Source organism: Sciurus vulgaris (assembly GCF_902686455.1).
Source record: "Sciurus vulgaris genome assembly, chromosome: 6".
NCBI classification, from domain to species: Eukaryota; Metazoa; Chordata; class Mammalia; order Rodentia; family Sciuridae; genus Sciurus; species Sciurus vulgaris.
In genome coordinates, this window is record NC_136466.1 from 154031983 (window position 1) to 154043968 (window position 11986).

The following is an 11986-nucleotide window of genomic DNA, read 5'->3' on the forward strand; positions in this document are numbered from 1 at the left end:
TTGTTGTTATAATCTCTATTTTGTTTTAAACTCTGAATCAACATAGAAAGTTTTCCAGATGGCTTTCAATAGAAGTTCATATTTTATACTTTTGAATTAAAATCTTAAGCTTCATTACTTGTCCATTTTAATTGTATTGCATTGTGGAGAAAATTTTTACTCTGATAACAATGGAAGGTTAAAATTTTATTTTTACAATATTAACAGTTTTATAAAAATAATAGAATGATTCCTTTATATTAGTTTACATGGTGCTGGGAGATGTAAATGAAGATTGTAATTACTAACCTGAGTTTAAATTTTTTTAAATAAACTGTCAAGTGAAAGAATGGAAAAAGAAAATAGTTCTATTGTATAACCTAAAATACTGCAAATTTTAAAAAAATGTGAAAACTTGTTTGGTGCTTGATGAATTGTCTATTTTTAAAAAATAACATTTTCTTGCATACTTTGCTTAGTAATTAAAAACAACTGAACCAGTCAACTTTTTATTTGATGTTTCCCTTAATTCTACCTATAAAATAATATTAAATATTAAATTTAAACATGAATTTCTCTGAAAATATTGAAAGCTTTGATGCCACATCAAGGTTTAGAAAAGGATTAACCTTAGGTTTAAATTTCTTTTATCACCAAATATATTCTCCCTAAATTTACATATTATGACTTACAGTAGAAGAAACTTGAAACACAGACCCTGAAATAGGTGAGGGTTTCAGTTAAGTGTTGCTGTTCAGTGAAAGACCAGAAATTCATGATCAGGAAAAAAGAGTTTAGGGATAAAATGAAATTAAGATTGATTTATTCATAAATATAATTATATTATATTATAAATATAATTCTCCATGTCCTGTACCTATCTAACTCACTTTATCACATCATACTTTTTTTATGCCTTTCTGTGCCACACAAGTATGATTTATATTATACAGTCAAAAATTTAGTGTTAAACTTTTGACCATTTTGAGCAATGTCAACATTTTATAAACAAGGTTTTACATATTTTCGACTTTGACGCTCTCTTTCTAATCCTCCTTGTATAGTTTTTCTTTAGATACTATCATTATTTTCAGGAAGATAGTATTTTTGGCAGTCTTTTTCTAGATCAGCTATGTGACCTAATAAATTTTTTTCCCATAAAAATTTCTGTGATATGAGAAATTCCCTTATTTTGATTTTTCACTCATGAGCAGTCTTGGTTCCCATTAGGGGTAAAGCTATTTGAGTTTCACTGTGCAGAATTGTTTGCAGCATTGAAGCCTCCTCCTTTAGGCAACACTCTCAGAACCACAGGTAGTTTCCAGCTTCTAGTTGACACTAAAATAAATATGGACTCAGAAATAGGGGATTGAGTGGGAAAAAAATTCTAAGGTATCTCTGTCAATTAATGTCCTGCTAACTTTATTTACTTGTAACTAAATGTTTAAAGTTTGGTCCATGGGCTGGGAAGGTAGCTCAGTTGGTAGAGTGCTTGCCTTGCACTCCCTCACCTCAAATAGATAGATAGATAGATAGATAGATAGATAGATAAGATAGATAGATAGATAGATAGATAGATAGATACATAGATAGATAGATAGATAGATAGATAAAATAATGTTTGGTCCAGGTTTGAGATGTCAAATATACCTAAATTTGGCAGACCTCAAATAAACATAAAAGGATTAATTCTATCAAGATGTTTGAGTGCAATCAGATTAAGAACTTCTGATCGAAATACAGAGTAACTTCAAGAAACAGTAAAATCAGGAAAATCACAATTACATAGAAAAAAAATTAAGAATTAGGAACCTCTTTGAAACACACACACACACACACACACACACACACACACACACACACACACACGGGATTTGGGAGGACTTCCATCCCCAGTTCAGCTGTGGCATTCATTATCTTAGGGTATCTTGTATAATGGAGCAAGGCCATCAGTCACATTTTTCAATCAAGGTCTTTACTTAGAATTAAAGTTTGGCATTGAGTTCCTCCTAGTAAAAGGAGCAGTGAGTGGAAGATAATTGCTAAGGGAACAAAAAAGTGAATTAAGAACCATAGTCAATAAGTTTCTTATGTATACATAAAGAATTGAGTTGTACCACCAAGTACTGATTCAGTAAATTTATTTCTAACAATACCAAGGGGGAAGAACTTTGAAATATGTGCTCTGATGTTATAATCTACTCAGCTTGGGACATTTTATCATGGGTAAACTTCAAATAATTGAAAAAATAATGATAAAAATAGACTGAAAAGAAAACACACACACACACACACACACACACACACTGTCCCACTCCAAATGAGCCTGCACTGCAAATTCTTCCACGTGAAAATATGCTCTTCAAAATGATAACTACCAAAATCAACAAGAGGATTGTGGTTTTATACAAGTTGAACTTATTTTAAGAAATGGTATGATATTTAGCATCATGCATATTTGAAATGTTAAAGGAAAAGATATACACTCATTACTGTTAAGACAAAAATATGAAATGTAAGCCCCTATGACATAAGAAAGCATAAAAATTTAAATTTAACTATAGAGAGAAATTTAAGGACTATAATTCTTTAGTACATTAGACATATTCTTTCTTTTATGCAATAAATACCAAATGAATTAGTGAAAAGACAGAAATACAAAGAACAAAATATCTCCAAAAGCAAACAGAATTAAAAGATACAGATTTAAGAATGAGGAAATTCTGATACATCTGTTATTCAACTTTTCATTCAACAGCTGACGAAAACAACTTAGAAGAGGAAAAGTTTATTTTGGTTCACAGCTTCAGAGGTCTCAGTCCCTGGTCAGCAAGCTCTATTGCTCTGAGCATGAAGTGAGGCAAGATACAAGTGCAGAAAGGCATGTGGAGGAAATCTTTTCAGTTCATGGCAGCCAGGAAGAAGCGGGAGGATGAGAGGGAGAAACAGAGAACGGCAGAAAGAAAATGAGAGAGAAAAAGAGAGAAAAGGGGCAGGGAGAAGATAACTATTCTATGACACACCCCCAATGACATACTTCCTCCATCAAGTTCCCAGAATGCACTAGTTTATCCAGCTATCAATGGAGCCCCATGATCCAATCACTGCCAACAAGCCCTACCTCTGAACCTTGCTGCATTGGGGACCATGCTTTCAGCACATGAGTTTTGGGTGGACATCCCAGATCCAAGCCATAACAATATGTCCGACAGAAACTTCAGAAGAAAAGAATAAAGAATTTCATTCCTGGGAGACAATTCTCTTTGGCATTTTCTGGTGTTTTGAATCAGTAGTTGTTCCAGAAAACCTTCTGAAGAATGTATAGAAAATTCAGTCTCTTTCTTGGGAGGTGGACACATTTCCTTTCTGATAGGATAGTAAAGATAATGATGGTTCTGGGACAAAAATTGGCCAGATTCGCCAAGCACAGCACTGCTCAGCCGTGATACAAACCCATTGTGTTCACAGTATCAACCGGGCTGTCTGCTTTGCCACCATGAGGTTTGGTGGGGGCGGGGGGAGCAAGGAGAACAAATCATGATACTAAGATTACCTGTTATTGGGCAAGTAATAAAGTTTCTTAGATACTGTCACAAAGATTTTATGTTTCTGCCAGCATCTATAAAACTATTGCAGGTTAACTTTTTAATCTTGAAAGTTGGTTAACCTCAGACTTTGCTGTTCTTTTGTTAGTGTAAAAAACAATATTTGAGTAAAAGATGGTCCCGAATATGAGTATATTAGGGTTCTCCAGAGAAACGGGACCAGTAGGCTACTGGAGGTATCTGAAGAGATTTGTTGTGGGGATCAGCTCACACTGGGACCCAGAGCTGTAGAGAAAACACAGTGTCAGATGATGTAAGGTATAAAGCCACCTTTCTCTCCGTTACAGGAATTTCCCACCTCTCAACCACCTGTCAGTCTGCGTTCTTCCCACTTCTCCCGTTACAGGAATTTCCGGCTTACACCGCCGTAATCTTCCTGCCTCCCACGTTACGTTCTAATATGTCATTGGTCCATCAGTCAGTCTGTAAGAATTCTCCTCTGCGATTGGTTCCTCTCAGCCCGCGAAATTCCTATGTTTGAGAGAAACCTTGCGCCCTGCTCTTTTCTTTTTCCCTTTCCCCCCAGACGTGAATCCTCTGCATAAAATAAAAGTTCCTTGTGTGAGACCTGTGTCTGCGGAGCGTTTTCTGGGAGCTAACCACAAACCATAACTTCTCCTAACATCTGGTGCCAAAGACTCGGAGATGGGTTTTTCTGCTGACTAAGCAAGTGGAATCCCATCCAATAGCGGGCGGATCCAGGCTCACCTTCCATTTACCTGGATGCCCAGTTTTCTGCATACAACAACGGACTCCAGAATTGGTGAGTTCCCCTTAGGCAGGCCCCTGACCACTTAAACACATCTCAGCCACCCCCGGCTCCCGCTGTGGTGCCCCCCCATCTGAGAAGCGGCCATTCCGGTGGTTCCCTCCGCAGAGGCTCGTGGCTCTCGCCCGCCCGCCTGCCCGCAGCTTCCTCCTGCTGCCCCGTGGCTTCCCGCTCACGGTTTTTGCTGCCCGCCTGTGGCTTCCTACCGCCACCCCGCAGCTTCCTGCTCACGGCTTCCGCCGCCTAACTGCCGAGGTGTGGGGGTACCTCCTTGGTCCCCACAGCTGGTCCTAGTTGCTGGGTGGACTCCTGATTTTTATGGTGCTGAGATTCTTTCTCAGGGTTTGAAGTTCTTTTATTTCCCGCTGCATCTCGCAGGAAATCCTGATCAGGTCTTCAAACTCTGGACTAATGCCTGGTTAAACACTGTTTTTATTGGTGATGACCAAACCTCTGTTCTAACCTCTCGTTGCCTGGCACCGTGGTTCTTGGGACGCCAAAAATCACTAGCCAGATGGGTCTCAGTTTACCATGGGATTCAGGACATCCAGCCCAGCAAACTCGCCCCTGAGATGCTTATTAAATCATCTCAAACCCCTTCACCTATTCCCTGAATCAGAGCTAAATTGTCCTTTAGATAGTAAGTCAGAATGGCCTATTTATGACACCCTAAATTCTAGCTTTGTACTAGGTATAATTATATGCCTAATTGTACTAGTTATAAATAAGTACATATGTGGGCAACCTGGTGAATGGAAAGGAACTTTTCCTTTTCGTGTTTTTCCTTTCTTTCAGGCTAAACCTAATCTCTGCTCTCCTCAAAAACCTGAACCCATTCTCTTGTCTTCTCCCCCACCTTTTAACCCTTCTTTCCTTCCGAGTTCGATCCAGCTGATGAGTCATCTCCTTACAAGCCTCCACTGCAGAAGCCCCTGTCCATTCCTCTTCTTTGCCTCATTCTGTTTCTCCTTCGCTCCTCCATTCAGTCCCCCCACCACGCGGTCCCATGCACATGTCTTAGCCCCTTTAAGGGAGGTGGCTGGCACAGAGGGAGTAATCAGAGTTCATGTCCCCTTTTCACTGTCTGATCTGTCTCAAATAGAGAAATGGCTAGGTTCCGTCACCTCCAACCCTGCAACCTTCATTAAGGAATTTCAGTACCTTACTCAGTCTTATAACCTTACCTGGCATGACATTTACATAATCATGTCCAACACCCTAACCCCTGAGGAACGCAGGAGAGTCTGGGAACAGGCGTGCAATTATGCAGATGAGATTCATCAATCGATGCTCAACCCATCCCATTGGGGCTGAAGCGCTACCAAATAGGGAGCCCCTATGGAACTATAATACTGAGGCTGGGTGTCTACAGCGAGATAGGTTTCCAACCTGCATCCTTGCAGGTTTACGAAAGGCTACTATTAAACCCATTAACTATGATACACTTCAGGAAGTAATACAGGACAGAGATGAAAACCCATCAGCATTTCTAAGCTGCCTTACAGAGGCCATGCTCAGGTACACTAACCAAGATCCCGAAACCCCAGAGGGATGGCAGCTACTTATGACATTACTTTTCCCAAAGTTACCCTGACATGAAGGTCAAATTGAGGCAGTTGGATAGGGGGCCCCTTACCCCACAGCCACAGGTTCTAGCAGTGGCATTCAAGGTTTATAACGGAAGGGAAGGAAAAAAACAAAAATTAAAATACCAAATGCTGGCCAAAGCCTTTCAGCCAGCTAGACTTGCCCAACTGTCCACTGCTAGGGGACCTCCAAGCTCATGCCTGAAGTGCAGGCAAGAGGGCCACTGGGCATGAACCTGCCCCAACCCCCAGCAGCCCCCAAGTCCTTGTCCAAGATGCCACCAACTGGGACATTGGGCAGTGGATTGCCCTGGTGCTCAGAGAAGTGCCAGGTCATCCTTGGCCCCTCCCTCCAGCAATTTGCTGGCATTGGCAATGGATGAATGAAGGGGCCCGGGACTTCTGCACCTGACAACTATCATGACTCAGGAGCCCTGGGTAATCCTTACGGTGGCAGGCAGGCAGGTCTCTTTCCTTATAGACACTGGAGCCACCTTCTCAGTGCTGCAGGAGTTTTGGGGACCCACTTCCCCTGCCAAATTCTCTATTGTTGGGGTAGAGGGAAAACCATATAACCCCTTACAAACCCCTCCAATAAGCTGACATATAGGACAAATTGGCTTTACTCATTCCTTTTTAATAATTCCTTCATGTCCCATTCCCCTCTGGGAAAGGACATCCTAACCAAATTGGGTGCCTCTATTTCCTTCTCACCCACCATGCGCCTTAGCCAGGACTCCTCTGCTATTCCTCTCCTTATGACTCTACAGGAATATACAGCTCAAACAGAGTCCTCATATCCCCTTCCTCCCTCCCTGGTTGACCCCAAGGTCTGGGACACTCATACACCCTCTGTAGCTAAATGCTCACCTGTACTCATTCATCTAAAGGACCCAACATCCTACCCAGCCCAGGCCCAATATCCCCTTCCCCAAAGGAGCCTTATAGGACTTCAACCAGTCATCCAGGATTTAAGGCAGAAAGGCTTTCTGCGCCTTGCCAGTTCACCTTATAACACTCCCATCCTGGCTGTTAGGAAACCTAATGGACCTTACCGTCTAGTGCAAGACCTCCGCATCATTAATTCAGCAGTGGTCCCCATCTTTCCCATTGTATCCAATCCTTACTCCCTGCTTTCTTCTATCCCTTCTTCCACCACATACTTTTCAGTGCTAGATTTGAAGGATGCATTTTTTACTGTACCACTTCACCCAGATTCACAGGATCTTTTTGCTTTTACTTGGACTGACCCTTTCACTCGAGTTTCTTCTCAGCTGACCTGGACAGTTCTCCCACAGGGTTTCTGAGACAGTCCCCATCTCTTTGGCCAAACGTTATCTCAGAATCTTGCCTCTCTCACATTCATTTCCTCCTTTCTCTTACAGTATGTTGATGATCTTCTTCTATGTAGTCCCTGTCTTGAGGACTCCCAAGGGGACACAATTAAGCTTTTAAACTTTCTGGCTGACAGGGGTTATAGGGTTTCTCCAGCAAAAGTGCAACTTTCCCAGCCTCAGGTTGTTTACTTAGGTGTCAGCCTCTCACCTGGATTTAAAGCCATCACTGTAGAGAGAAAAGCATTAATACAGGACATGCCCACTCCATCCACCAAGGAAGAATCCTTTCCTTTTTGGGATTATCAGGATATTTACGATCCTGGGTCCCCAATTTTTCCATCCTGGCAGCTCCCCTATATGAGGCTTCAAAGGTTACTTCCACTGAACCTCTCCTTGACACAGCGAAAGCCCCTTTCCAGATCTTAAAGAAAGCCCTTCTTCAAGCCCCAGCCCTACACCTCCCTGACTTAACCAAACTATTCTACCTGTTTGTCTCCGAAAAAAGTGGGTTTACCCTGGGGGGTCTTAGGACACATGTTTGTTCCCACTTTTGGACCAATAGCATACCTGTCAAAGAGGTTAGACCCCACTATAAGGGGCTGGGTACCATGTCTTAGAGTATTAGCAGCAGCATTTGTCTTAATTCAGGAATCAAAAAAAACTCTCTTTTGGGGCTCCCACTGAAGTGCTCTCACCTCATCATCTGTCCAAGCTTCTTACTTATAAAGGTCTGCAAATGCTACCACACTGTCGGGTGTTAGCCTTACAAACCGCTCTTATCGAGGACTCTTCCATTTCCTTTAAAACATGCTCTCCTTTAAATCCAGCCACCCTCTTACCCCTACCTTCCAATATACATGCTTCTGCAACCCACAGCTGCCTTGAGACCCTGGAGGAGTTACTTCCCTACCCCTCTAACGTCCAGGAAAGAGCTCTACCCAACCCTACTTTAATATGGTTCACTGATGGAAGCTCATTTCTCCATAAAGGGATCTGTCGAGCTGGATATGCCATTGTCTCTCTTAAAAAGGTAATAGAGTCAGAACCACTACCCAACAACACTACCAACCAACAGGCAGAACTAATTGCCCTTACCTGCACATTCACCCTCGCAAAGGAGCAATCCCTCACAGTCTACACCGACTCCAAATATGCTTTTCACATTATCCTCTCTCATGCTGCTATCTGGAAAGAAAGAGGCCTTCTTACTACTAAAGGAAACTCCATCACCAACTCTAGTTACATTCTAAACCTCCTTGAGGCTCTTCACCTCCCAGCAACTACAGGCCTTGTACATGGCAGAGCCCATCAAACACATCAATCATTCATCTCTTCAGGTAATAACAAGGCAGATGAGGAGGCTAAAAGGGCTGCCCTCTCGTCCCTGCCAGCCCCTATTATGGCTCTCCATGATCCTTTGCCTCCACCACCCCCAACAGAGAAATACTTTCCTATCTTCATGGTCTGTTTCACCCCAACTTTTCTTCACTCTTACAATTTGCTAAAACTCATCTGCAACTGTCCTCCTCTGATATCTCATTTCTGAAGGAACTCTCTTCCTCATGTGAAGTCTGCCTGCAAACAAATCCTACAGCTGTCAGGGCCCCCATTTTTCCGACTCACCAAGCCCGGGGCACCATTCCAGGGGTAGACTGGCAACTTGATTTCACCCCATGCCCACAGTAAGAAAATCTAAATACCTATTGATTATGATAGACACCTTCTCCGGATGGATTGAAGCCATCCCCACCTCCAACAAAAGGGCAATAACTGTCTCTACCTTCATCCTTCATGAAATCATTCCTTGCTTTGGAGTACCTACTTCCTTCCAGTCAGATAATGGACCTGAATTCATTTTCCAAGTCACCCAACAACTTGCCAAGGCTCTCGAGGTCCCTTGGCATTTCCACATTCCTTTTCACCCAAAGTCATCAAGCAAAGTAGAAAGAGCAAACCGAACTCTTAAAAATGTTTTAACCAAGCTCTCTTTAGAACTTCACCTCGACTGGGTTAAACTCCTGCCCCTTGCTCTTCTGCATCTTCGCTCACTCCCAAAGAAACCAACTAATATTTCCCCTTTTGAGTTAATGTATGGTCGTCCCATCCTGCCCCCTGGGATAGTGCCTTTCTTCCCTTCTTCCTTCTCAAATATCCATTCCTCTCCTAAATCACATTCGAGCATTTCTATGGGGTTATGTTGACTCCACCCTACCCAAACCTTTATCTGGCCTCCTTACCCAACCTCTTCAAATAGGAGACCAAGTTCTTATTTCTCCTCCTCAGGAAGCTACAATCCCTCTATCTCCCAAGTGGCAGGGACCCCATACAGTGATCCTGACCACACCAACAGCTGTCAAAGTACAAAATCTACCAGGATGGCTGCACATTTCTCGGGTGAAGCTCTATTCTTGATCCACTAACCCTTCTCCAGCTCCTAATCCACAGGCTTCTTCCAACCAATACTCAGCCACTCCTATGGGACCCCTTCATCTCAGACTGAAGATCATGAAGCCCTCCACCCTTCCTCCCATTCCAGAAATCGGGAGCCAGATGATTGAAATACCAGACAACCATGCCCAGCCATGAGGACCGGATTTCTGTTTGTAATTTTCCTAACCACTGAATTTTTTCCAATAGAATGCCAGCCGAAAAGGGGAGCCCCCTGTCTTTTACTTCCATATCAACTAATCAACTTGTATTGCAGAAATATCAGGATCTCACAAAAAATCGGAGCCTGGCTGCAGATGTGCCTCCAGAGAAACTATCAAGTCTCCAGCTCTTCCTGCCACAATGGTACCAGCTCTACGTCCACACCCAGCAGGAAGTAATTACAGAAGACTGACCTTCATCCATGTACCCCCCCAAAAAAAAATATATATATATATTTATAAAAAAGGAAATGGGGGAATGTAAGGTATAAAGCCACCTTTCTCTCCCGTTACAGGAATTTCCCACCTCCCAACCACCTGTCAATCTGCGTTCCGCCCGCCTCTCCTGTTACAGGAATTTCCTTACACTGCCGTAATCTTCCTGCCTCCCACGTTACGTTCTAATATGTCATTGGTCCATCAGTCAGTCTGTAAGAATTCTCCTCTGCGATTGGTTCCTCTCAGCCCGTGAAATTCCTATGTCTGAGAGAAACCTTGCCCATGCTCTTTCTCTTTTCCCTTTCCCCCAAGTGGACGTGAATCGTCTGCATAAAATAAAAGTTCCTTGTGTGAGACCTGTGTCTGCGGAGCCGTTTTCTGGGAGCTAATGACGAACCATAACTGCTCCTAACAGATGACTTAGCTGCAGGGCTTACAGGATAGGCCTGTGAAACAGCTACTTTGATGTGTCACCTGGCCTGGGCTGGGGGGAGCTGCAGGTGCTGGGGAAACAGTATTTCACAGTATGCAAAGTAAGTGACCTCCTGCTGTGTGGGTGGGCCATGCCTAACCCTCTGAGGTCTGACCAGAACAGAAAGGGAAAGGGTGAATTTCCCCTCCCTTCACTGGGGCTGAGCCCTGTCTCCTCCTCCCTTCAGTTCCTGCTCCTGGCTTTCAGTCTTTTGGACACAGATTGGGTTTGTACGGTCACCCGACCCCAGCCCCAAGCCTTCTGACTCAGATGGAATTAACTTGATGGTCACTGGTTCTCCAGGCTCCGGACAGCCTGTGCAGATGGATCTGTTCAGCCTTCACAACCATGGGAGTCTGTCCCCCAGAGTTCTGGAGGAGACCTGGGCGTCAAGTATTGTATTGTGTTCTCTTGCGATTCTAGCTTTTCATGGCTCAAGAGTGTTAGTAGTATAAACATGATGGGTTTGTTTCTGAAATTGATTATCACAAAGTGACCCAGAGCTTTCTCTTGGGAAATATCAATAAGAAATCTAAGAGTAGACCATTCAACATTCACTCAATGAAAACTAAAGCCCATTTGGTCTTCAATTATTCCCACAAGTATCAATTTTTTTTTTTTTTTTGGTACCAGGGATCGAACCCAACGGCACTTAACCGCTGAGCCACATCCCCAGTCCTTTTTTTGTATTTTATTTAGAGACAGGGTCTTGCTGAGCTGTTTAGGGCCTCACTAAGTTGCTGAGGTTAGCTTTGAACTCGAGATCCTCCTGCCTCAGCCTCCTGAGCGGCTGGGATTACAGGCATGTGCCACTGCACCTGGCTATACAATTCATTTGAATATCAGAAATATAAAGAACATTAAAATTAATTCATAACAGGAAAATTTTTAAATAATGGCTTACGTTGTTAAGCAAAAGACGAATTATCAGAACGTTAGGTGCAAGACATTATTTGTAATAACCGAAACAATGAAAACAACAACAGAAAAGAGAAAATCACGTTTCCCTTCCACTTGAAGTTCTTGATGGGGTTCATGGGACAGTAGCGCTGGGAATAGTAGATGTGACTTTGTTTCTTTATCTGTTTTGAATTCTAAAGATCAGCAACCTATGAGGAAGTCCTGATCTTCAAATGCCAATCTAGCATATTTCACTGAAGAATTTTTTCATGAAGGGAAAGGTGTAAGCTATGTGTATTCCTAGGTTGCTGTAAAGAGCACTTGGATATCGTACTCTTTTGATCAAAATTGATTTTTGTGTGCAAAATAAAATGCAATAAATCCCTTTCAATTCTCTGCGACTGAACGAATTTGGATACTGCATTTATAATCAGAGTTTTCAAGAGAAACAAAAGCAACAGAATGTGTATA

General features: G+C 42.6%; 1 long non-coding RNA gene across 1 annotated transcript; it reads left to right on the forward strand.

The window, feature by feature from the left end:
- The first annotated feature begins 4276 nt into the window (after positions 1–4276).
- On the forward strand, positions 4277–10156 carry LOC306664046. The gene is made up of 2 exons (XR_013764619.1): positions 4277–4347; positions 9981–10156. It is a non-coding gene; the product is annotated as an uncharacterized lncRNA (long non-coding RNA).
- Positions 10157–11986: the final 1830 nt, after the last annotated feature.